We start from the raw sequence: 26,068 nt of genomic DNA on the forward strand, positions 1-26,068 counted from the left end.
GAAGGAATCGGTGCAACATAACGGTAAGTTACTTACTAATGATTTGCAGCACAGGCAGTTAGATACTTAAAATAGTTATGTATATAAATAAGTTTTGTATTTTATCACGTTTAACCTCCAAATTAAAAACAAATTGTGTTGTATATCATTGTAATACTTAGTACGTTCAAGCTGCTAGTTGAAGCTTGCTGTGTGTTATGTATATTTATTATTATTTTAAGAAAAGTGTTGTAGATAGACTTATGTGTATTTTTTATTTACGACAGGGGGCAAAAATACTTGCGCACTGCGGAAGAAATATGTTCTCTCTATTGTTTTATATACGTTTCATGCGTTACACGTAACTGATTTAATTCATATTTCCAACGTGAATTCGGACTATTCCCCAGAACTCTTCCTTAGAATTTATGTCAAAGTAAACGTTGAGTGTTTGTTTTATATTTATTAGCGTAAGTTAAATAACTATATTGCAACTGCACCTCTTATTGAACACGGTTGTTCCTGTAGGTTATCTTTGATTTGATTTCATTAGGTAGGTCCGGTGGTTACATCCTTATTGTAGAACAGCATTATTGTGATCTGGAGGAGTATTACATCCATTCTTAGAGACTACTATAGCACTGCTTCAAACACACGTTACCTTCCCTACTGATGTGGAGTTGCGCTTGAGCGTGGTTTCGATTCCCGTTTCAGCTGAATAACTGGCTTTGTTTTCTCAAGTTTTCCCGAACCGTAAGCAGAATGTTAAATAGTCACTTGGAGAATCTTCGTCCTCATATTCTTTAAAAGACATCTCATATGACTAATTCCATTGACGCTAAGTAATCTTGTAGGTGATAAAACGCCGTTAATTAACCTTCTACAAACTTCTTATGTCAGCCAGGGAACATAAGATGTTACAAATAGATTTTCTTAGAGACGCAATCCTGTTGCCTCAAGACAAAATATGATGCCATTTTTTCAGCCTTTCAGGAGCGAGAATTTAAAGTTTAATCGACTGTATAAAATCATAGTATCATGTTTCATACTAATTGATTAGAAAGAAAATTACATAAATACCAGATGCTCTCGCGCCTGTGGAATACCCTACCCAGTGACATCAGAGACTATCGGAATTTAGTAGTATTCAAAAGCAAGCTTATTATTAAGCATATACTTACTGCCTAGAGTAGGTTTAATTTGTACTTAATCAATAAAATAAATACTCTACTTAACTTTTACAATAAACTGTCTAGCTTTTATTAATCAGTTAATCTTTCAGTACTTTGATTTTTATTGTATCTGTAAATTTAATATTAATTGTAATTATAATTGTAATTGTAATTGGTAGGGGGGAAGAGAAGGCCTAATGGCCTTATCTCTACCAGGTTAAATAAACAAGAATAATAAATAAATATTTTGCCACAATAGAGATAAAATTAGAATGCACAAAAAAACAGAGAAATCTCATTTTCACCAAATATTGATCCATCATATTTGCCTTGGAATCACAGAATTTCTGTAGAGCCTATATATATAGGCGTTTCCTCTTAATAGAGTATTTTCCGAGGGTTTTTCTATATCACACTGAAAGTTTTATTGACGAAAAAATTGAAAGAGAAAGACTAATTTTCCGTGGGAAGGTATTTTGAAATGAGAACAATCAGTAGGGGATAGGACGTCAGTTGACTTGAAATCATTAGAAAGTAGGTAAAGAGTGGAAATAATTGATCGGTACAGATAACCTAAAAGTGATTATTTAACACGTGAAATAAAGAGGTAGAACACTTAAAAATAAACGTGAAACGCACATTATACTTCACTTAGTATATACAAGGCATAAAAAAGACCTACACATTCATATACACGAGGCATACGAAAAACCTAAACTAAGCTAATGTAATCTAACCTGTCAGAGATTCCTGCAGCGAAGAACTTACAAATATTGAAGTTGGAAGATTCAGTGTTGCGTTCTATAGAAGAGCCTTTTTCGTGTCCACAGTGACATGTTTGCTAGCTTTGTCTAAATTGCGGCCATGAATTATTACGCAAAACGCACTAGCTTTGCGCAATATGTAATCGCAATGTGGAATATGCTTTTTATAGGTTTACAGCTGTGGAAAGACAGCCCAGTATATGCGAATATTTATTTTATTACCGCGTAGCAAACCCACCGCTGGTCTATTCTTCGCTTAATTATAGGAAAGGACTGAATTTGGTCGGAAAGGTGGACACAGGTCTCACAGTGCCTTTCATAGTTTGTTGGAGTGATTTCATGACATTTCTCATGTGCCGCGTTGGTGATTACACGTAGGCCTACGTATTGAATTTCCTTCTTATTATTATCAATTTTATTATTATTATTATTACTATTATAATAATAATAATAATAATTATTATTATTATTATTATTGAATATATTATCTTGTGTGATAATTAAGTTATCGAGTCTTTCCATATGTTTATATAATTCCTTTTTTACTTTTTCAGTAAACTGTTTATATAATATAAAAAAATTAACAAGAAAAAAGGGTAATTTTAAAGATGTGATGGAAACACCTTGCATGTACGAATCTGTAACAGGTTAGGTTCGGTTAGTTTAGGTTAATGTTATGCCGTGCATATATGACCAATTGAGGGGTTTGCCGGAAAAAGGGCGTTTACGTCAATATGGCGAATTGAGATACATGTAATCTAAGATTTTAAAACGCACCTGAATAAAATGTTATACACGCACGCAGCCCTGTCCTGGAGGTATGTACAGTACAATTAAAACAATATTTCGCTACTATAATTATTCATTACATTTTAAACCGTTTTCCCGAAGAAGGGCGTATAGTTCTATCCGCCTTTCTTCCGGCAAAGCCCTCAATTGCAACTCCACAAAAAAAAAAAGCAACTATTTTCACTTCCGAAATCACCGGAAGTACTTCAGCCCTATTTTCACCAATCATACCTTTCCCTTGTATCTTTAAAATACCGAATAAAATTTTAACAACTTATTTCGGTAATTATTACAAAACGAAAACACAAAAATTAATAAAATAGGGAGAGTTAACATTGATAGTGGAAGATTTTCGAGTGCCATTTAATATTCAAATTTATTTTAATTTTTTTAAATAATAATTATTTTTCGTAAGTCATGTGCAGTGTTTGAGACAAAATAACCGATCTCCTATAGCGTGAATTTGTCCGAGTCCACTTTGGGCAGCGCCTGGTCCACACGTCCACCTAATTTACCCCTTGTCCCTTGTCCATATGCATACGACTATTTTGACTATTGTATGAGGTGTAGTAAAGGCTAATTAGCATTTACCGGTCTCTGATTGGGTCAAAAATCCTAATATAACTGATATTTAAACATTGTTGTGAATTTCGTTGAAGTCTGGAGGGTCTAATTAGTCAAACCCATTCTCCTCACCTCCACATTGGCACCCCTGAAATCTTTTAAGGTGCGAAATTGAGAGAGTGGTGTGCGGAAAGCAACGGGAAACTACCACATTTATCTTACCTGAAGAAATTGCAAACATAATATGTGAGTCTTTCCACGGTAAAAAGAAAACAGAAAAAATTGGAGGATGCTGGGTTTGTAATGAAAGACTTGCCCTTGGGCAAAACACTATGAATGAAGTACGAGGTACGACCGAACACTATGTCGTACAGAATTTTATATTTCTGTGATATTGATATTGATATTGATATTATTTATTAATAGTTCAAAAGTATGTAAACTTAATCTTAAACTGATACATTCACAAATAATGATAATACACAATATTTACACAATTTAATAACAAATTTTCTATCATATAATTATTCAACTTATGTTGGTTTAACTTACACTTACTTCTGGTTTTAGTGCAAGTTTTCACCCTATCGCATTTATTTTTTACACATTCAAAACTTGTTTACATGCCAAGATAGAAATTCTCATTTTTTTCTATAATAAACAAGTGTATATAAATCGTCCTTGCTGCTATATTCATCTAATTATCTTTTACCACAGTAATATTTATATTTAAATTTCAGTTCCTCGTTTACACAATACACCAATCCACATAGTAGGAAGCAGGTGCACATTGAAGACCGCTTTCTCATCACTCTTACGAGAGATATCATAAACGACCGGATTATTGAGCCTATTTTATCGATGAAAACAGTAACGGCCCACTGTATTCGGCCTTTCTGACTAAGCATTTTGGTTGTTACTCGATTATGTCTCTCTTAATATATGACCGAGTATTATCTTCAAATCGATGGTCATCCAGCTCACGGAACAAGACCACCTGTTGAAACTTTTTAAATAGAAACTAACATTGTCGGTGGATTGGTCTTAACATTCCTTTACATGAGTGGCCACCAAGATCGCCGAATTTCACGTCCATGAATTTCTTGGGTTATAATATGGGTTATAATGGGTTATAATATGAAGATATTAGCAAAATGGGTGATAATATTTACGGAACTCTACTCGAAAACAGGGATCATATTGTGGTAAGAATTAGGGAAGCAAGTGAAAAATATCTCTCCCTTCATGCTGTCGAGGGTGCAAGAAAACGTTATGAGACATTTAGTGCTTTTGCAAAACAGCTGAATAGTTATTTTAAACATATTGCGCATAGATGGCAGGACTGTGATCAATTTTCAAATTGTACACCACTTCGGCGGGACACGCTATGTATGATGTGTAACTGTGGACAATTTTGTTGTGTACTAGGGCATAATATAAGTGTTCATGTGAGTGGAGTGTAGGTAATGAGTGATGATGGTGATGGAGATGAGGAAAAGAGAAGGTAAAACTAGTACCGGCACGTAGCCTACTCCTGTCGAATAGCATCAAGGCCGCCAGACTTATCGTCCCCGTGCGACGGACGAATTACTATCAACAGTAGCCTTCTCGTCGTATGCACTGCGGAGAGATTTGGGATTTAAGCCAGGCTTATTGGTGCACAGTCTAGTGCAGCGGTCGGCAAGCGGCAGTTTATGTCAGACTTCTGCAGGATAGACAAGTAGTTGTAACTGGCGATCAGCATGTCTGTTTTAAACGTAAAGAGTGCATCAAAACCAATAATTGTAGAAGAATGGGAAGATAAATTATTTTGTTGTGCACAGGAAGAAAATTTAATACGTTTATGATCTAAACTACTTAAAGTGTTTCATATTACCACCATAAAAAGGCATTATACAAAACTCCATTGTCACTTGTACTTTTCCATAATATTAATACTGATTAAAAAAGAGCGCTGCCGAATATAATGTTTTGTTATTATAAAATTTTGAAACTTTGCAAAGAAGCCTAAATGAGGGGAAAATTGCTCAGATTAAAAAATTTCCCGAAAATTCACTGCAATTCAAAATATATACTCCTTAGATCATTTTGTGCTAGGTTTATTTCAATGTTCGGCTCGACATAAATATATATGTGAGCAATTTTTTCAAATATGAGACCCGTTAAAATGTAAAGCGCTCTTCCGATTGACGGATTCACATTCATTTGAGCAATTGCAAATTGCAACTTATGATGGAGAACCAGATTTCACCGTAGTTCGGTTGATTATTTCCAGTCTATACGGCCGAGGTTCAGTCCTCTCCTAACCCCAGCCTACTGCTTTCTACCACAGCTTGTCTTGCAAGACGGGCTGCGTTTCATATGACATCACCTACGTTAACATTTGCCGACGACTGGTCTAGGGGTAAAAAGTTATACGCCGTCACCTCCCCTATTTCGGAGGTACAAATTTTAGAGGAAAATTTCTGACCCGCCGGAAATGGAACCCGCGCCGGCTAGTCTGGAGACAAATGCGTTATCACAGAGCTAAGTCGGCGGAATCACAAAATAAATAGCTTTGTTTATTCAGCCTACGTTTTTCCATATGCCGTGATTCGAAGCTTTCGTCTTTAGACTAGATCGTTCCGCTGCACACCAAAAGCAAAGGAGTTACCGACTCATCAGGGGTTTGGAGTGTAAATCTGCTTTCCCGAAGCACCTACAGTATAACAATACTTTAGGCAACACAACTAACAGGGCTGTATTTATAGGTCATTCGGTACCTCGTGAAACCTCCTTGGGCGTGAGGGGAAGGAAAAAGTGCACTGAGAAACAGAATGATAGACGATACAAAACTCAGAGAGATAACCAAAAGTAGAGAATCCTAATAACAATCATTTGCAGTCCACCACAACCTTAATGCTATTTTGATAAGTGTGCTGAGTGTCCCGGAACATTAGATTTAGAAACAATCACTGTCTGTTTTTGTTGAAGCTTTGATAGACTCAATTTTATGTAGACAGTGGGTAGCTACAGACAAAACATTAGAAAGCCTGGAAAAGCCTACAGATGAATTTATAAATGTGTTAATTGGAAAGTTAGGAAGTTAGAGGCACTCAAAGAACATTCATTTATTGCGAGGCAACAAAGAATGTTTTGTAAAGAAACAAAAATTAATGTAAATCATTGGGAATTTCTAGTAACACTAGACTTCTCCGAAAATTATGCTTTCATTATTCAAGGTGAAGTACCTGGTTTCAATTGGAACAACAATCAGGCAACGGTACATCCGTTTGTTGTTTATCATATGAACATTGACACTGAGAAATGGGACTATTTTGTAGTTATTTCCGATTGCCTGAAACATGAAACTTTTGCAGTCCACCTCTCTGAAAGCAATTAATTTTTTGAAACAGAAGTAAGCTTATGACAAAGCGGAGAAAATATTCTATTTCAGTGACAGTGCTCCTTCTCAAAATAAAAACAGAAAGAACTTTATCAATCTGTATTACCATGAAGAAGAGTTTGGCACAAAGGCAGAGTGGCACTTCTTTGCTACTTCTCATGGAAAGGGATCGTGTGACGGAACAGGTGGAACAATAAAACGACAGGCAGCCAGAGCCAGTCTTCAATGTCCAATTCATAACCAAATCACTACTCCGTATAAATCACCACTCCGTATAAATTATTTCAGTGGGCAGCAGCGAATTTGACCACAATAACATTCTGCTACGTCAGCAAAGAGGATCATGAAAGGGAGGCTAAAGAGCTGCTGCCGAGATTCGAACGCCCACGCACAGTACAAGAGACTTTGCCTAAACATGCCTGCATTCCTGTCTCGAAGTCAAAACTTGTGACAAAAACATATTCTTCTGTAGAAGGAGATGTGAAAGTCCTCTGTAAAAATAGCTACATTTGGTGAGTAAATGTTTTTGATGCAGTCTTATTTCTTTTGTCATTTTATTCCTGTGATAAAGCTAGCACAGCCATGCGCTGCTAGACGACACTTCTCGTGTTTACGTCTCCTGGGCTTGCTTGCCTCGGCTATCTCCCGCCTCACAGTCAGCTGGCTAGTTCACGCGTATACTATTTATTTTCTTTACTTGATATTTTCAGTACTTTCTTATCAACGCGCCACCAGTAACAAATGTGTTTATTTGTTCTTTCAATGAGAAATCTAACCATATACTACTAACATATTTTTTTCTGGGCAAAGGCGTCTTAATGAAGAAAAATCTAAATTTCTCCATTTCCATAAAAAGTAAGAAAAACTGTTTTTGTCAATATAAATTTTAATTTTTCAGTATCAAAATAAACCATGATTTTAGTCATTGGGTGAAAGAGTTTCGGAGCTACGACAGTGTAAATTTGCTAATTTTATGAAAATACGATAAAGTTAAATATTTTTAATTTGAACACTGAAGTTTTGATGCCTCAAACTTTGCACAAAGCATTGTATCATAGTTGTCTACAGACAGAAAAATTTTCATTGTATTTAAAATTACAAAGTCAATTTTTTATATATTTTGGTCGATTTGAGATGGAATATAGCTCCTATGATCTGTTCTAATGCAGGAGCGAATATGACAATACCGTTGTTTACATAAAACGAGCAGCAAATACAAACTTTCAGTCTCATTAACAGAACATTGTAGTAAATTTACTTTTTGTGTAACAATATTGCTCCATTTTTTATTTGTACATCTAAAGAATAAACAATAATGGTTTTCTGCACAAAATCACACTAGCTTTTTTCTAATGCAACATTTTAATCTCTCCCGCTTTCGTAAAGCAGTATCATTTTTAAACAAATTTCTGGTTGTGTTATTGTCGAAACTGGATAAGAGACTTCTAGTTTCTAATAATCGCACAGTATGTAATTTCAAGCAGCTAGCCGGCCAAAAATCAATTTTCACACCCTATCTTTAATGCTAAATTCTTATATAGACGTGTTTATAACACTCCAAAGTATACTATCCAAGTGTAGACAGATGCTTACATCTGTTAGGGGACCCTCACAATAGAGCGAAAGTTGCATGTCTGCGATAAGATCATTTACGTTGCAGAGGCGGGCGCGAAGTATGTGTTTGGATGGTGCAAAGTGGTGAAGTTAATACAGTATTTTTTCTAATACAGAGTGTGGATATATTATAAGAAGGTATGTACTTACATCTAAGCTAATTTTCGTGACAAAAATTATTATCTTATTGTCTAGAATAAGTGTCTGGATAAACATGTGCAAAGAGTTTGAGTTTTACCTTATTATATATTTCGAGTTGACTTTTAAAAGGTGTAGCCCTCTATCACCTCGATAAAATTTTGTAGAGATATTCATTATACTTTTCTGAATACGACGTCGTGATTTTTTTCTGCAAACCGGTGCAGACAGAATAGCTATTAATTATTTTCAGACACCATGCGCTCCGTAATCCGGAGAGCTGTTTTCCAAAAGTGGAACAAGAGCGAGGGAAAAGTGAAATTTTCAAATATAATTGAACATTTTTGTCTCAAAGATTACTCTGAAGACATTTTACAGTCAATAAAAAAATAAATTAAGTTTCTATGCTCGAAAATTCGATTACGGTGGGAAAAATACAGCATAAATGAGAAAAATGTCTTAAAATATAATGCGCTATGTTTCAACCAAGATGCAAAGTCTGAAAATAAAATATATAATACTTTGCCATCTACTACAAAACAATTCCAATTTGATTCTGCCAGTACAAGCATTCGAGGACGTCCACGTAAACTTTTCGGAGACTTAGCGAAAGATCAAAACGGAAAAAAAAACTAGTCCACATTTTAAAGAAAGATCGCCAGAAGAAAAGCTTTCCGTTGCCCATATGAATTTCAGAACTTCTAGGAAAAGAGACGCGGCCAATATTGTAGGAGAGCTTTCACTTGCATTACTTCAACGTGCGACAAAATGGAGAAAAAAAATCGTAAAAATTGATTTTTCAGGAACGACCAACAATTGTCACCTAATAAGGATCTCACTTTGATTACTGATCTACAGTTGACCTCAAATCAATATAAAGAATTAAGGGAAATACAAAATCTTGTAACAGTTAATTTAGATCCACCATTTTACTTATTGTGAAACATTGAAGATAGATGGGTTCAGGCATGTTGACATCACATGTTGTTGACATGATAAAACAAAGCAGTCGCAATAAAAACGATGCAAATACCGCATGAATATTTTTGAGGGAGATTTCCACTTTTGCATATATTACGGGAATAGATGGAAATCTAATAAGTCGTTTACACATAATATATCAGAAACATTTTTCATGCGGTTTTGCAATACTGATAAACGGGCACTTGACATGTATTGCAAGGGAGACAAGGGAATTATATTTATACTTGCACAAATAGTATTATATGCCTAAAATCTTTCACAAACTCTTGGCTCATGACAGAAAGTCACAGGACACTATTATACAGAGACATCATTTTATTTTTACTAACATTTTTAATATTAACCTGGCTATATCCTTGGATTAAGGTCTACAACCGGAAACACCGCTTGCTCCCCCTTCCAAGATTGGAGTTCGATGATACTGGCGTAAAATACAAATCACTCTACTAGGTATAGGCGGGAAGAAAAGTAGTTCATCCATTTACGTAAACTAGGAAGTATCGCGATTTTGAGTTTGATAATTTTCATTAGATTTTTGTTTAATCAAAATACAGTACTGTATTAACACTTAGTGTTTTTACTCACGAATTGAGCTATCCATTCGGACGTATTCATTATGCAGTGTATATTGTACTGTTACAGCACATTAGCGTACAATATATATAATGAAGTTAAATTGAAAAATAATCATAATATGGATATTTAAACACATTTTTGTAAATGGTGGCCGTTTATTTCGATACAGGCTTCAGTTATTTTCTGCATGTTATCGCACTATAGACTATTGTACCTAATTCCAATTACCAGTTTCGTCCTTCGTACTAGTAACTCATGTTGAAATAATTATGTACCTACTCTATAAAAGTGTACCTTACGTACTGTAAATTCAATCTGCACTTCTGCCCGATCCGAAAAGATAAAAATTACTCAGATATGCTACCTACTCTCCGTCCAAGTAGTTTTGTCGCAGGGTCGTAGAAAGGAAGGAGAATAACGTGACAGTTAATTACTTAACGAGGCCCGTCTATTTAAGTTATTTTAAACAGTTGTATAATATTACGTAGACGTCCAATTCCTAACAGAAATTAATGTTTTCATAAAAGAGCTAAGACAGCCCAGCTACTAGACTTCACAGAGGGGCGAACAGAAGCAGATGGGGAAAATCGGAATGCGACGTAGGCAAACGGACGACAGTACCTGTGCGAAAATATGATTCAATATTGAAAACTATTTCGTCACTGGAAAACGCGAACATATTTCTGGAACGTACTATACTCAGTAACTCAGTACTGCATACGCGTCCTCTGTTCTATGTGGAGAACCATGGGATGTTTACTAGTAGAGGGGGTAGGAGTGAAGTACATTCAAAAATTCAGATACAATAAAAATTGAAGTAAAAATAAAATGATGTCCCTGTACTTACTGGTAAACTATCTGAGGAAGCCCAGGAAACGAGGAACAAATACTATATTAGACTTTTCAGAGAAGTCTTCGCAAGAAAAACATCAAGAAAGACACAAATACCGATCTTTTACTCATGCTACTTATTTCTTTGGACCCTTACATCACCAGCTTAAAGAAATTAAGAAGAGGAAATCGCGGTCGATTTCAATAGTAGTGCTGCAGTTGTCTCCGAGCCCCCATTAGTCGGTGCTGTCAAAGGAGAGACTAGCAGCGAGGATACAGATTCTGATGGGGATGCATCTGACGTCTGAACGAGTAAGATATGTAGCAATATTCCTTCGCCTTACGCTTTCAATTTCAAGCGCATTCCACATTATGAACATTAATTTATTTTTTTCACTCGAATCGATTTTTTTTTTACAATATTACTATTTTTATTTTCAGTAAAAATAGTTGCTATTTTCATTTTCATTATTAAAAACTTATCCACTTCAACAATTGAAGGTACATATTAAATTTTATGAAAATTGAGCGATTAATTTTCGAGAAATGATTTTTGGCCGGCTAGACCCGCTAAATTACACACTGTGCATCGCTACAAACGTTCGCCCATTAGCAGGCTTCGAGACTTCGGACCCGATAGAGCAGTTCAGTGGGAAATCCGCATAACGGCGTTCTGAGTGTAGAGTCTGTGTGATGTATCTTGTCTCACTGTGAAAAGAGAAAGAAAGGAGATATGTCTTACTTCGTCTGTATTGTTATGGCGATGGGGGAATGGAGCGGTGCTGTCCATCCATCCAGTGTCGGAAGGGACCAGTTGATACATTCTGTAGCGCAAAATAAAATTACAAAATATCTCTCTTTGTACTGTGTAGTTCCGTCACTGAGCTTGTCTTTCAAGAAATGGAGTTCCGGTAGCCTGCACAATAACAAGGTTTTGAAAGGAATACTGAAAATTTACAACCCTCCTATAATCTCCACCCTCATTTGAAGGGACTTGATTTTATTGCTACTGAGACAAGATAAACCTTACCAGGTATAGTGGTAAAGCGTACAGTGGGTGGGGGTACTATACAATGAATGCCAACAAATACGCAAAGGAAAACACTCTGGATTTGAAGGTTCTGACGAATAATTCGGTTTTCATACAAATATATTTTCACACAATGTCTGAAACTATTACACGGTTAGAAAAGTCAGAGCAAGAGATGCCAGAAGCCATCAAATTAATTTAGAAAATGATGCAGAGATTTAATGAGACATCAAGTACACCGGTTACTGAACGTGTAAAATAGAAGTGGAAATCAATTTTATGTAAAAATAACGGATATGGATCACTGTGTAATATAAACAGCAAATTAGTGGATACAGAGTCACCCCAGAACAAAGGACTGTCTCTTAGAGACTGTAATGATGTTAGGTTTTTTCGTCATGTGATGTAGAGCGCAGTTTTTCACAGTACAAACTGTGTTTGGCAGATAACCTAAAAAGATTTACGTTTGAGACACTGAAAATGTATCTTGTAGTATACTGTATTGCAATTCGGTACTGTAACTGCACTTCCTAAAGACAACCAATAGGATAAATGAAGAAATTAAAATTACTACATGTTTATTTCTACCATTAACACTGTGTATAATTGAAAACAAATACTTATAAAAGACAGGAAAATAAATGCGTTTCACATTATTTTGACATTGTCCTTGTGTAATGTATATTTCCCCATACCACCGTACTCTATTCTATACAGCAACGTTGTTACCTCAACACATCTCTACCTTTCGCTACCAGAAGCGAGTCAACAACCTATAGTACACAGTACAAACTGTGTTTGGCAGATAACCGAAAAAGATTTACGTTTGAGACACTGAAAATGTATCTTGTAGTATACTGTATTGCAATTCGGTACTGTAACTGCACTTCCTAAAGACAACCAATAGGATAAATGAAGAAATTAAAATTACTACATGTTTATTTCTACCATTAACACTGTGTATAATTGAAAACAAATACTTATAAAAGACAGGAAAATAAATGCGTTTCACATTATTTTGACATTGTCCTTGTGTAATGTATATTTCCCCATACCACCGTACTCTATTCTATACAGCAACGTTGTTACCTCAACACATCTCTACCTTTCGCTACCAGAAGCGAGTCAACAACCTATAGTACATGCGCAGTAAACTTATTGTATAGGGTCCAAAATCTCGACGCCTGTCCATTAAGTAACCTTCTTTGAGGAAAACGTTGACGGTACATGCTTCTTACCTCACTTGAATTACGACGACTTTCTCCATAAATTAATAGGCCTAACATATGATATTCCTAAACTGTAAATGACATTGTAAGTTGTCTATCGAATAACCTGTACTGAACTGCCATCCGCTCTGCAGTATAGCTATGGAGAGGGAAATTGAACTCAGCTGCCTCGTACTTACGTCTGTGTAGATTACTGCCTGCTGAACGTTGCTACGTCTCTCACGCCAGAATATTAACAAATTTAAGCATGCATTTTTCTTTAATTTTACGAAAACGTAATAGAACATCCAAATATTTATTTAATCTAATATTAACTCTTTGCTAGATATACCTACTGATCTAATTCTTTTCGTAATTTTACTAACGATATAAGCAGTATAACGCAAAAAAATAACAAAATAAATATTTTTTCTGGGAAATGTATCACGTTTTGACCCTATGTTGCATGGACATTTTTTGATCCTTTAGACCGTCCCCGACGACTGTGAAAAGGACGGCACTCATACCCCTTACACTCTGTATATATGATCAGGGCTTTAACGTGGAAAAGTTGTCTTTCTTGCTTTTTACGCTACAAAGACGTTTAGGATTTTGTCTGAGTTTAACAAGTTCCAGATAATTTAATATCCAATGGACAGAATGAAATTATCAAACTGTTCAAACCTTCTTGCTGCATTATTGATCTCAAATAATCTTATTCAAATATTCGTAACATTGGATTTTCTTCATTACTTTTCAAATATATCAGTAAAAATCTCCGATTTTATTATCAACTTTTATTTTGTGAAATGTTGAGAGTTGTGCAGTTTAGAATGTGCTGTAATGTAAGTTCATAGTTAAATCTTCTTCCCTACATAGAACACATTTTGGTGAAGTACAGCATGAATCCCAATTCCGAAGAGATACGCTGCCAAAGACTTATGTCCAGTTACTAGTCTGAAGAAATCCGTTGCTGTTCTTGGAGAACTATGTATCACGATTTGAATTTTTCAAATTTAGCACCAAAATGTTTTTTTACTAACAATATTGTTATTATTATTATTATCATTATTATTATTATTATTATTATTATTATTATTACTTAATATTGTATATTTATAACTTTTCTTTCTTAACAACTTTCATCAATAATACGATATATCAAAATGATAAATTTGTGGGATTGTGCTTCTTTTCTTTGATGGCAAATAAGTTTTGATCTATTTAAGCTTGGAAAAACATTTCTTCTGATAAAACACTCATTAGAATTGTCAGGAAGATCCGAAGGGGAGTGAAAACATTTGGAAATTTAGTACCAAACCTATTGCGAGCGAGAAACTCAAGTATTTTCATGCGGGCTTTAATTTCTGCTGGAAGAATTTTCTTCAGTACCTCACTCCACAAGCCTGTAACCATTTAAATTAGCAACTTTATGATATTCACTTATTCTTGTTTCTGTTCTGCTCTCACATCTCTCATTGTCACTTCCAGATCTGCTACGCATTTTCCTATAGTATCCATAGATCCGAACTCGGCTGGGGGGAACACGTTACTGACACAGCGGGAAAGGCACGGAGGGCCTTAAACTTTGTGATGAGGGTACTGAGAAAAGACTCTGATAAATCCGAAGAGATTGCATATAAATCACTAGTTCGTCCAGTAATGGAATATGGTGCTGCATGTTGGGATCCTTACAGATTAGAACATATTCAGACACTGGAAAATATTCAAAAATGGGCCCTCAAGTTTTGTCGTAATAATTCACCATTAAAATGGGACACACTCACGGACCGGAGAACGCGAATTCGATTATGCGCAATGTTCAAAACATACAGAGGTGAGCCTGCCTGGAGAGAAATAAGAAATAGGTTTCAGCCGAGAAATTACTCTCTAATGGTAGGTTTACATGGCGACAGTTTAGAGCGAGAGAAGATCTAAAGTATCAGGAGAGCTATCTAACGGAGTGTTTACACGGTGACAGAATACAGCTTCTCTAAACCCATTAGCGAGATCTCATGAGATTTATATAACTCTAAACTCTAATGTTACTCTCCGGACCGTTTACATGGTGCAGACAGTTTAGAGTGAGAGAAAGTGTTGCGAGCATATAGAATAGAACAGGCTGGTCAGTGGGTTTACAACTATGACAGAAACACAACGTTTTTCGGCCGCTGTAGTGTGCAGTTCTTCTGAATTGAAGAAGGCAGAGGAGAAATAGATCTACGTGGGAAAAACCCTGGATATCTCGCCGGAACATGCATGGAGCTTACACATCGGACCTGTAATTGGCAAAAAAGAGACAACTATGAGGATTGTCATTAGTATAAAGGATAGGCTGTTGGTCACATTACGCTTCCTAGCAACAGGTTTGTAACCTAAACATGTTATTTTATTGTTCTTAACAGAATTAATTATGACTAATAATAATAATAATAATAATAATAATAATAATAATAATAATAATAATAATAATAATAATAAATAATAACATATGAAAAGGGTAGACTACATTGTTCATGGAAAATGTATTAAGTTTCTTTCATTATGTTCGAAAAGGTATGGTGTATGAATTGAATAACAGGAAGGTAGTGCCTGAGATTATAATATGTAATATCTTTTCATATCAAAAATGACAACCATTTATTTCAATGTAATTGAGACGTAGAAGTTTTGAACTTACGTCTATTGACCATAAAATATTGCACGAAGCAATAAATGCGCAACAATGAGCCCTTTGAATGCCCCAAATGTCAATGTCAATAAGTGTTCTGCTACAAATATCTAGAACCGAACAGCGCTCTGAGCGGCGGAATTGCGTCTGTACATTTACACGGCGAGAGTTTAGAGAAGAGAGGGCTAGAGATTATAGCTGAGTATAGCTCGTGCGGAACCTGGTGAAACTTTGAGGGAGAGAACAGTATTGTGGCGAGGGATCGACTACCGACCGATGTTATGTGACGAGATGCAAGCGAGATTGAACAAGCGTTACCCCCTCCACTCTTAACCGCCCGTAGAACTGGTTTTTCCATGAAGGTCAAGCTTCACCAGGTTCCGTTCGAGCTATATCACCGTGTAAACGGTTTTGAGAGTAGGTATCTCGTTGACTCTAATTAGATATTAGAGAGACTAAATAGAGCGGCTTTGAAAACTGCTCTCGCCGTGTAAACACCCTGGACTCGCATATGCTCTCTACTCTCATTATAGCTACTCTAAATTATTCAACTCAGTTGAACTTTTTCATAAACTCTCGCGACAGAAGCAATATAAATGACGGCCAAAAACAATGGAGTGTCGAAGAGACGAAGATTGATTGAAGCATAAGAATTGGAAAGTTGTTTGTGGAATGTGTTTAACAATAATTACAAGAATAAGGACCTGAGAAATCAGGCATTGTCAAAATTACCTAAGACTGTTGAGGCGTCTGAATTTGGCTTTTAGTTTTGTTTATTTATTGTAATTTGGCCTTAATTTTTAACAAGGTCCATTGTTTTAGTTGTTAATTACTTTGTGGGTTTTATTCTTGCTTATTTATTTGCTGGAGGAGGTACAGCGAAAGCTCCATAACCTCCAGTAAGTGCGAACTGTAATGATAATAATAATAATAATAATAATAATAATAATAATATTATTATTATTATCACTATTTTAATATTATCACTATTATTTTAATATTATTATTATCATCATCATTATTATTATTATCATCATTATCACTATTTTATTATTATCACTATTATTTTATTATTATAATTATCATCATTATTATTATCACTATTGTTTTATTATTATTATTATTAGCATTATTATTCTATTATTATTATTATTATTATTATTATTATTATTATTATTATTATTATTATTATTATTATTACTGTGTAATTATCACCATTCACTTGATGTAGAATATTTTCTCATTCCTTTAATACTATTGATAATGCATCATATTAATAATAATAACGCTCACCTAGTACATAACAAACAAATCACATAACTGGTACAGTGGGGTCTGTATCGGTATCTGTTAACAAGAATATAGTTATAATTTAACAAACGAAATAGGCACGACTATTACACTGTATTAGTAGAACTATTATAAACACAATATAATGAAAAAGATGAACAATGTTATGTGAAAAATTATAGTTTTTCTTTCTTTGAACACTTGGTCTCTTTTGAGGAGCTTAAACGCAATCAGTCATTTTCATCGCAAATTCTGGACACTTTTTTTTTAACATTGGCCCTTGTAGCAAGAATATTTTTTTTTCCTCTTTAATTTTGTGGGACACAAAGCACTTATTCTTCTTCTTCTTCTTCTCAAGAACCACTTCTTCAGCTGCATCCGTTGCCTTTCTTTCATCAGGAAGCCTGAAAATTGTCTTTATACAGGGTTCCTACAAAAGACCTTTCCGGTTTCAAACACACTTAATTTATGTGCTATGAATCTGAGGTACATGAAAATAGTACCAATGGAAAGAGAAACTCCAAACGTTTAGTTTCTTACTTAAAGATGTACAATTTGTCCCCTCCCCCTTACTAACACGGCACATATCAAGCTTATAGTCAAGTTCCACGTAGGTACGCGGATTTTCCGATCTTCAGATTCTGAGGTTATGTCTGTTCACCTTACCAGAAACTTGAAAAGTGATGTCGTCAGAAAACAACACGGAACGAATAAATTCATCGTCGTTTTCAATTAAAGTCTACATACTTGTGCAAAAATTTCTTCGTAGCACTTTGTCCTCTGGTATTAGGGCTTGCAGCAACTGTAGTAGGTATGGATGGAGTCGCAACCGCTTGCGAAGAATCGTGCCTTTAAATCTGTGTACCATTTACGTATTATAGGACCACTAGGTGGATCTGCACCAAACTTTGTTCGGTAATGCTTTTGCACATTAATAACCGACTAGTTCACATGAAAATTAAGCTCTTCTGTCGTCTATAGCACCATTTCGCCTCAACAATGAACAAATTTGTTTATATGCACTATTATGAGGCGTGTTATCAAGTAAGGGAACAATGTTAACACAACTAAACTTTTTGAGTTTCTTTTTCCATTGGTACTATTTTCATGCATCTCTGATTCATAAAATGTAAATTACATGTGTGCCGACTTGAGATATAATTTGCACATTTTTGATCAAGACTATCAACTCCGTCCTTCGTGCAATTATAGTATTCTATATAAATAATGACTCACCCAACAATATTAGTAACGCAAGTGCTATGCGCGGTCAGGTTACACAACTGCTGACACACTGCTCAGAAGTTAGATGGGTGATGATGTCATAAAAACGCACTGACCAGCCTATTCTTCTCTAAATGCTCTCTCTCAACACTTTCTCTCACTCTAAACTGTTTACACCATGTAAACGGTCCGGAGAGTAACGTAGAGTTTAGAATTATATAAATCTCATGAGAGCTCGCTAATGGGTTTAGAGAAGCTATATTCTGTCACTGTGTAAACACTCCGTTAGAGAGCTCTCCTGATTCTTCAGAACTTCGCTCTGAACTGTCGCCGTGCAAACGTAGCATGATTGCTACTTTAGACCTGTATTTCAAGAGTTATGTGCAGCTTGTATAATCTCGTACGCAACAGTCGCGAGAGTTAATGAAAAAGTTCAACTTAGCTGACTAATTTAGAGTAGCTATAATGAGAGCTGACAGTATATGCGAGTTCTCTGTTCAGGGTGTTTACACAGCGAGAGCAGTTTTCAAGGCCGCTCTATTTAGACTCTCTATTTAGATATTAGAGTCAACGAGATACCTGCTCTCACAACCGTTTACACTGTGATGCTCAGCTATAATCTCTAGCTCTCTTCTCTAAACTGTCGCCGTGTAAACGTAGCATAAGGAACAATCACTCATATAAATTGAGGGAAAGAAGACAGAGGACGGACTATCGTACTATCAGGGACTGGAATGGTTTACCTGCAGACTTACTAAAGGCTTTACCAATAACCAATAATGTACTTATTCAAAAATTGGCTTAAGGACTTTACTAATTGACGGTAGTATATTATATACACTATTTAAAGGATGTAATATATATATATGTATATATATATATATATATATATATATATATATATATATATATATATATATATATATATATATTTAAGTAAGAATAACAATTATATTTATCCTAACATAAGATATATACATATTTTTTTTTACATTGACATAGATTTAATTGAACATAATATATTATACTATATTCAAAAATACGTCAGCATACATAGGTACATATGTACATTTTTAATACATAGTAATTAAGGGTGTAATTGATATTTTGTTATAGAAGTGTTGTATCAGTGAGGAAGTGTGTTGTGTCAGTGAAGTTCTATAGCTCATAGTGGCTGTGCAAAATATTTGAACAGTGAAATGGTTTTGAAGTGTTAGTGAAATCAGGATAGAATCAGTGCAGTGAGTGTGTTGACAGTGAAATAAGTGGTGCCGAAAGGTACTTGTGCAGGTATGAACTTATCATACTCGTTGGTCTTAGTTCGAACTTAGGGTTAAGATACAAATTGGATTTACTTTAAATGTTATTTTAAGTGATCATGCTTCATTTAATTTAGGATGCTCCTTGTTATTATTATTATTATTATTATTATTACTATTAATGTTTTTTATTAGTTTATTATTAATTGTCATTATTGAGTCTAATTAGTTACCACTGTCACCGGGTATATACCCATTTTCAATGTGAATAAATACATACATAAATTGGATTGGCATGGGTAGCGTAGCGGGATAGCGCTGGCTTCTGTGCTCGAGGTTGGGGGTTCGATCCCGGCCCAGGTCGATGGCGTTTAAGTGTGTTTAAATGCGACAGGCTCATGTCAGTAGATTTACTGGCATGCGGAACAAAATTCCAGCACATCCGCGACGCTGATATAACCTCTGCAGTTGCGAGCGTCGTTAAATTGCAGAGTGCTGCATTGGAGTTAAATCGCTCGCTTGAACTCGGTCGAGTGTCGCACCCTCGAGTGAGATACGATCGGTCGTGATACGCTCGTAATAAATAGAAGCACAGTACAAGGTCATTTCACCGACATGTATTATCTTGTATGGAAGGCGACAGATAAAATACACATATGTTTTGCTCACACGGTAAAAATAAGGCTTTATTTTCTGCGTTTATGACAAACGTTTAATGGAACAGTCAATGGAACGTACCAAAACAGGAACATGAATTTATAAAGAAAATAGTATGAAAAACTTCGATACAAAGTTATTACTGCTAATTAATAATTATTCACCTGGTTGGCGAGTTGGTATGGCGCTGGCCTTCTATGCCCAAGGTTGCGGGTTCGATCCCGGGCCAGGTCGATGGCATTTAAGTGTGCTTAAATGCGACAGGCTCATGTCAGTAGATTTACTGGCATGTAAAAGAACTCCTGCGGGACAAAATTCCGGCACATTCGGAGACGCTGATATAACCTCTGCAGTTGCGAGCGGCGTTAAATAAAACATAACATTTAACATTTTATAATATGACAGGTCCATACATAGTGTTCCGTCTATATACTGCGACAATGTAGAAACGTTTTACAAAATATTATTGATAAAGCAGTAGATTAATAACAATATTAGTACAGAGATAATGTCACAGAAAGTATAATAAAACGAATAATCATGCTGCACAACTGTTACAGACGCAAAGATTGATACACTAATTATTCGAGATTATTATTATTATTATTATTATTATTACTATTATTATTACTATTATCAATATTATTATTATTATTATTACTATTATCAATATTATTATTATTATTACTATTATCACTATTATTATTATTATTATTATTATTATTATTATTATTATTATTATTATTATTATTATTACTAGAAAATTTGATATGGTTCTTGCATTATCGTGATTGTGTTTTCCGTTTGTAATAATTACATTTACATCCAATAACATGTATCTTATGTGGCAAAAACAAAATTACTCCTGTGTGGGGGGGGGGGGGAAACATTTATCTACAACATTTATATTATATTTTTAAGCAAGTATTGTAGTTTTACTATGGAGAGGTTAGTTAAACACTGCTAAGTTTTGAAACGATAAACATCTATGGTGTTACTACACAGTTCATCACTGTAACAAGAAGGAATGTCTAACGCTCTGCTTATACCGTTCGAGGATTTATCGCTCGTGACAATTTTACCATCATGCATGTAAGCTACCTATCGGATTATGCTATGAACTACTTTGCGCTCGAGGGAAAACGTCCGATGCAGACCTCTGTTAAATAGCCTAAACCATAATTTAAATTTCCATAGATTGCTCCTGAAAATAAAAATCATTATTCTTAGGTGCGAGACCTCCATAGGCGTGGGGCCCAATTCAGATAAATTGGTCCAAACGGCTTAAAGACGGCCCAGGTCATATTTATTTTAAAGTTACTTATATTATATTAGTTACTTTATACACTGTACGTGAACAAAACTGATATATCATGATATTTAAACTACAAGAATTTTCTTTACGAACCATGCATAATATTGTCCCATAATTGCATTCTGCACTGAAACAAGACTGACAGACAGGCGGGTTTTCACCTTTTAGTCTACCTGCAGTGCCTGCTGTCGTGATTTGGTGTAAAGAAGTCGCCTATCGCAATTCGCGGAATATCTTCACTTATATAAATTTATTTCTTATTCTGCTACACCTTCCTTTTATCCGACTTATACACCACTGCGGGTAGGTTCACAAATTCGGACCTTCCTGAAAACGGTATCGGCGTGACGCAGGGCCACCACCGCAGAGATATCGCAGAACAATCACAAGACAAGATAGCACATGCGCTATCCATAGAGGAACAACGGCAGACAATTAGTGATAATATGCGATAAGAAAGATTTGTATATTTAAGCTCGATTTGAACGAATAAATATATAGAATTAAACGTTCATAGTTATAGCCTTGAAAGTTAAATTAAATAGTATTTAAATATCGTCGCTTAAGAACCAATACCGCGTAACTGACATTTTTGGTCAAAATTGTTTTTTTGCACAGATGGTACCTCCACTGTCATCTGCATGCATTGACAAGCGCGGGAATTTGATTGCATGAATGGCCTGCGTGCGAAGGAGGGGGGGTACAATACCGCGTATCTGAAGTCACGAGAAGTCTGTAGGAAATACCGCGTATCTGACAACAGACATTATGTCTACTCCCTGCGCGCCCTCAGTACGGAAGCTGGTTCTCGTTACTGCCTTGTAAAATTGCATCAACAGTGTGTGATATTCTGAGAAGATTAAAGAAGTGTTCAGTTTCAATTATTTAAAAGGTAAATATAATAGAATTATTTCACTAATGTCAATTGAATGTTAGTTGAGCTGAATTGCCGCAGAATCTACAAGTTCATTCACTGAAATATAGTACATTTAATATTTTATTATTATATACGCCTATAGATACAAGAAAAGAAATGGACAATGAATCAGACGACAGTCAGTTTAGCGAGAACGAAATCCTATCTGTGCTATGTTCTGCATTCAAGACGGGAGAAACTTCTGTGAACATTAACAAAGGTATGGCATAAGAAGTATCACAGTTATTAAACGTTTATTTTTCTTCAGTTATGGAATCATAACAGCAAACTTAATTTAAATACTTAATATAAATAATCATGAATGGGCCACTAAAATAATTTGCGCTACATTCAGTGGTGTTGAGCTTGGTTCCTTCCATTTTCTCCGGTAGAAGGAAGATCTAAATTGATTATAATATTTAGTACACATGTTTTTAAGCCATTTATATCACATTTATAAACACTAGTAATCTCATCTTATTCGTAGGTGTACTGCCTGATAATTCAAATGCAAAAGAAAACCGTCCTTCTGGAAATGGGCTGCTGCAGATCAGGGATTATCCGTCCAGTGTTACCGGTAATTTTATGATCGTATTATGCATTCTGGTATGATTTAAAGCAACACTATTAAAATAATACAGCTAGAAATAGGATAGGACAGAAACTGAAGACAATACCCCGTCAATGAAGGATCTACACCAAATTTCGGATCCGTCTTCAGATGTAGACGACCCCGAAGAATTTGTGAGTGCTACTTATTCTACATCTTTACATTCGTCAGAAAAAGGTAAAGAGAAGAATCTACAAGCGTTTCATGCAAATTTTCCAGAAAAGAAAAAGAAGTTCAAAGCCACAAAAGGGTAAGTGGAAGAAAATGAAAAATAGAAAACTTAGAATGGAAGAGGAAGCTTATCTTAGCTACAAGAGATCGAAAGATGGCAAAGTAACACATGATAAGGAAAGAGATGCAAGGAATTTGGGGCCAGAGTGTAGTTATAAAATGTGCCATAATTCGAAAGTAAGGGGCTGTAATTTAATTTCTAATGAGAGAAGACATCTTTCAGGCATTCTGGAAAACTATGACTTGGGAACAGAGGACCGTTTACGCATCAAATCTACGAAACGACCTGACAGTACAAATTCTGAATCGAGAAGAAAGAGAACATTTTGTCTACAACCTAAAAGTTGATGAGAAAAAAATACAGGTTTGCAAAAAGATGTTTCTGTGTACATTGGGAATTAAAGAATGAACTGTGCGATATTGGTTAGCTAATAGTGCTGATGGCGGCCCTTCAGTTAAAAAAAAAAAAAAGTCATGTTCTCGTGCAAAAGCACAGCAATAAGAAAGCATTCGTAGCCTGCCTAAATTACCGTCACATTACTGTATACAGAACCGATTGTGCCATAGTTTTTATGATAGTATTCCACACTAGGGTTACTCAAGGATTACTTTTTGTGATTTCAGCATAGGCCTATAATTATTTCTTTATTGTGTTTAACGAATATTGTGCCTGAAAAATTATCATCATTATTATATTTTTATATGATTTTCTTTTCATTATTCGCAAGTCAGTCAAGTCCATTGTCAATAATAATAATAATAATAATAATAATAATAATAATATTATTATTATTATTAATTATTTTATTATAAAATTATATTTGTCAGCAACGTTTTAGTAACAATTCTACTTATCTATTCAAATACATAATGTGAAAATAAAGTACCTGGTATCAGATTGTCATTATTATTATTATTATTATTATTATTATTATTATTATTATTATTATTATTACAATAAACATTGAACTGTGTCTTCTTTTTCCTTTCCCATAGTTTCAGCATTTGATTGACTAAGAATGCAGCAATAATTGTCTGGAACGTAATCTAGTGCTGATTCAAGCTACAGCCTACCGACCTTGACCTCAAGTCAGATGGTAGGACAACAATTCAGATAACACATTGACATATACAAGAGCACGAATAATATTTCCAGAAGGCAGTTTTCACGCAAAGAAAACGCTTGTCAGCATGTGTCCTGAAGCTGCTAAAGTTGCCTCACAATACCGCGTAACTAACAAAATGTAGTCAACGGCAGAGTTCCAATACCGCGTAAGTGACATGGCCAAATGCCTACGGCCACGATCATCCATTTTCACTTAGTTACAAATTAGTTATGCTATTTCATAGCCATACACCACTTTTCAAGACTATTGCGACATTTTTATGGTTTTTATTCCGTTTTTTCCTTCTCCTGTAAAATTTACATTTTGTCAGTTACGCGGTATTGGTTCTTAAGCGACGATATACTACTTGTTATATGATTGGTCTATCATTTGATATTTAGAAGCTGCGAACAGGTTAAATGCTGCACGCTACAGCTGAGTCTCCTCTCCCCCATGCTATGATTTGACGCTCGTTGTAACAATCGTGGTTTTGGTAGCCACATATGTTTCATTAATTGCTCGTGCAGTATATCTACGAAACAATTTAGTTTTAAACTTTTAAAATTAATGTAATAAATGAATACCCAGCTATTAAATTTTCATTTAAAGTTTGTGTATTTTCTGGGTTAATCTATTAATGATTTGCTGAATTTTCACTTCTTAAAATATTGGCTGTGGGCTATTGCGTATGTTTTTACTTGCAAAAAAACAGAACGCAGAGCGAGTATAAAGTTGCACCTCATTGGATGATGGAATGCAGTAGAGGGAGTGCAACGATATAGCCAACTTAATATATTTGAAAACAACTCAGACAGTTAGTAAATTATCAAGTTTTCTTGGATGTTTAAAGGAATAGGAACATACATAAATGGAATTAACTGTGCTAATTATAGTAATTTGCTTCATATGAATTTTGTTAGTGCATCGCAGTGTCATTTTATTATTTTATTAGAAGCATGACACTATTGTACTACTCAATGACGTTACACCGAACGCCCCTCATTTTAATTTCGAGGGAGAATCGCAGATGTTCAGTTCGTGGTTGCTTGTGACCAGAAAAGTTCTTTGTGCGTGGTTTAATTTTTGTGTTGGATAATGGGAATACGGATAAATGTACGGCCTGAGAATGTCTTCGCGGGTTGAAAGGTTAGTTACACATTTTATACATTTTCATTATAGATTATATTTGACGTTTTCTGAAGGTGAATTTTCTTAAAATTTTCCGTTGGTAATTTAAAACTATCATATGGTAGAATGGTAAAGTTAGTTTCAGTATCATGTATTGCATTACTTTGCATGTAATACAATCGTTAAAAAATAGAGCGGTTTGAAGTTCAATAAAGGGTATGGCAGTGTTTGGAATCCCTTTGTACTGGCAGGCGTGCAATAACGCCCTAAGCAGGAACCGCTGCATTTTACCATTGCCGGGATGTAATATATTCCTTTAATTTATTTACCTGCGATCTTATACTAGTTCTAGTTTTAAGTTATGATGGAATCTTCTTCGATCATGAAAATAGAGGAGCCATAATATAATTAGGCCTATTTTGTACCAGCTTTCATCTTGTTACATTTTTTAAAGTTACTCATTAATTCAAACGAGTTTATTATAATTTTCGTGGTTTTGGCCTACTACTCGTGTATATAGTTAACATTCCACTTGTAAAATATAACGCAATAGTTATTCTAGATTCCTTTTCATTATGTACTCGTATCGTGAAAATATATTGATTGTTTATTCTTACCATCAAAACT

The sequence above is a fragment of the Periplaneta americana genome, chromosome 3 (genome assembly GCF_040183065.1).
Source record: "Periplaneta americana isolate PAMFEO1 chromosome 3, P.americana_PAMFEO1_priV1, whole genome shotgun sequence".
NCBI lineage: Eukaryota > Metazoa > Arthropoda > Insecta > Blattodea > Blattidae > Periplaneta > Periplaneta americana.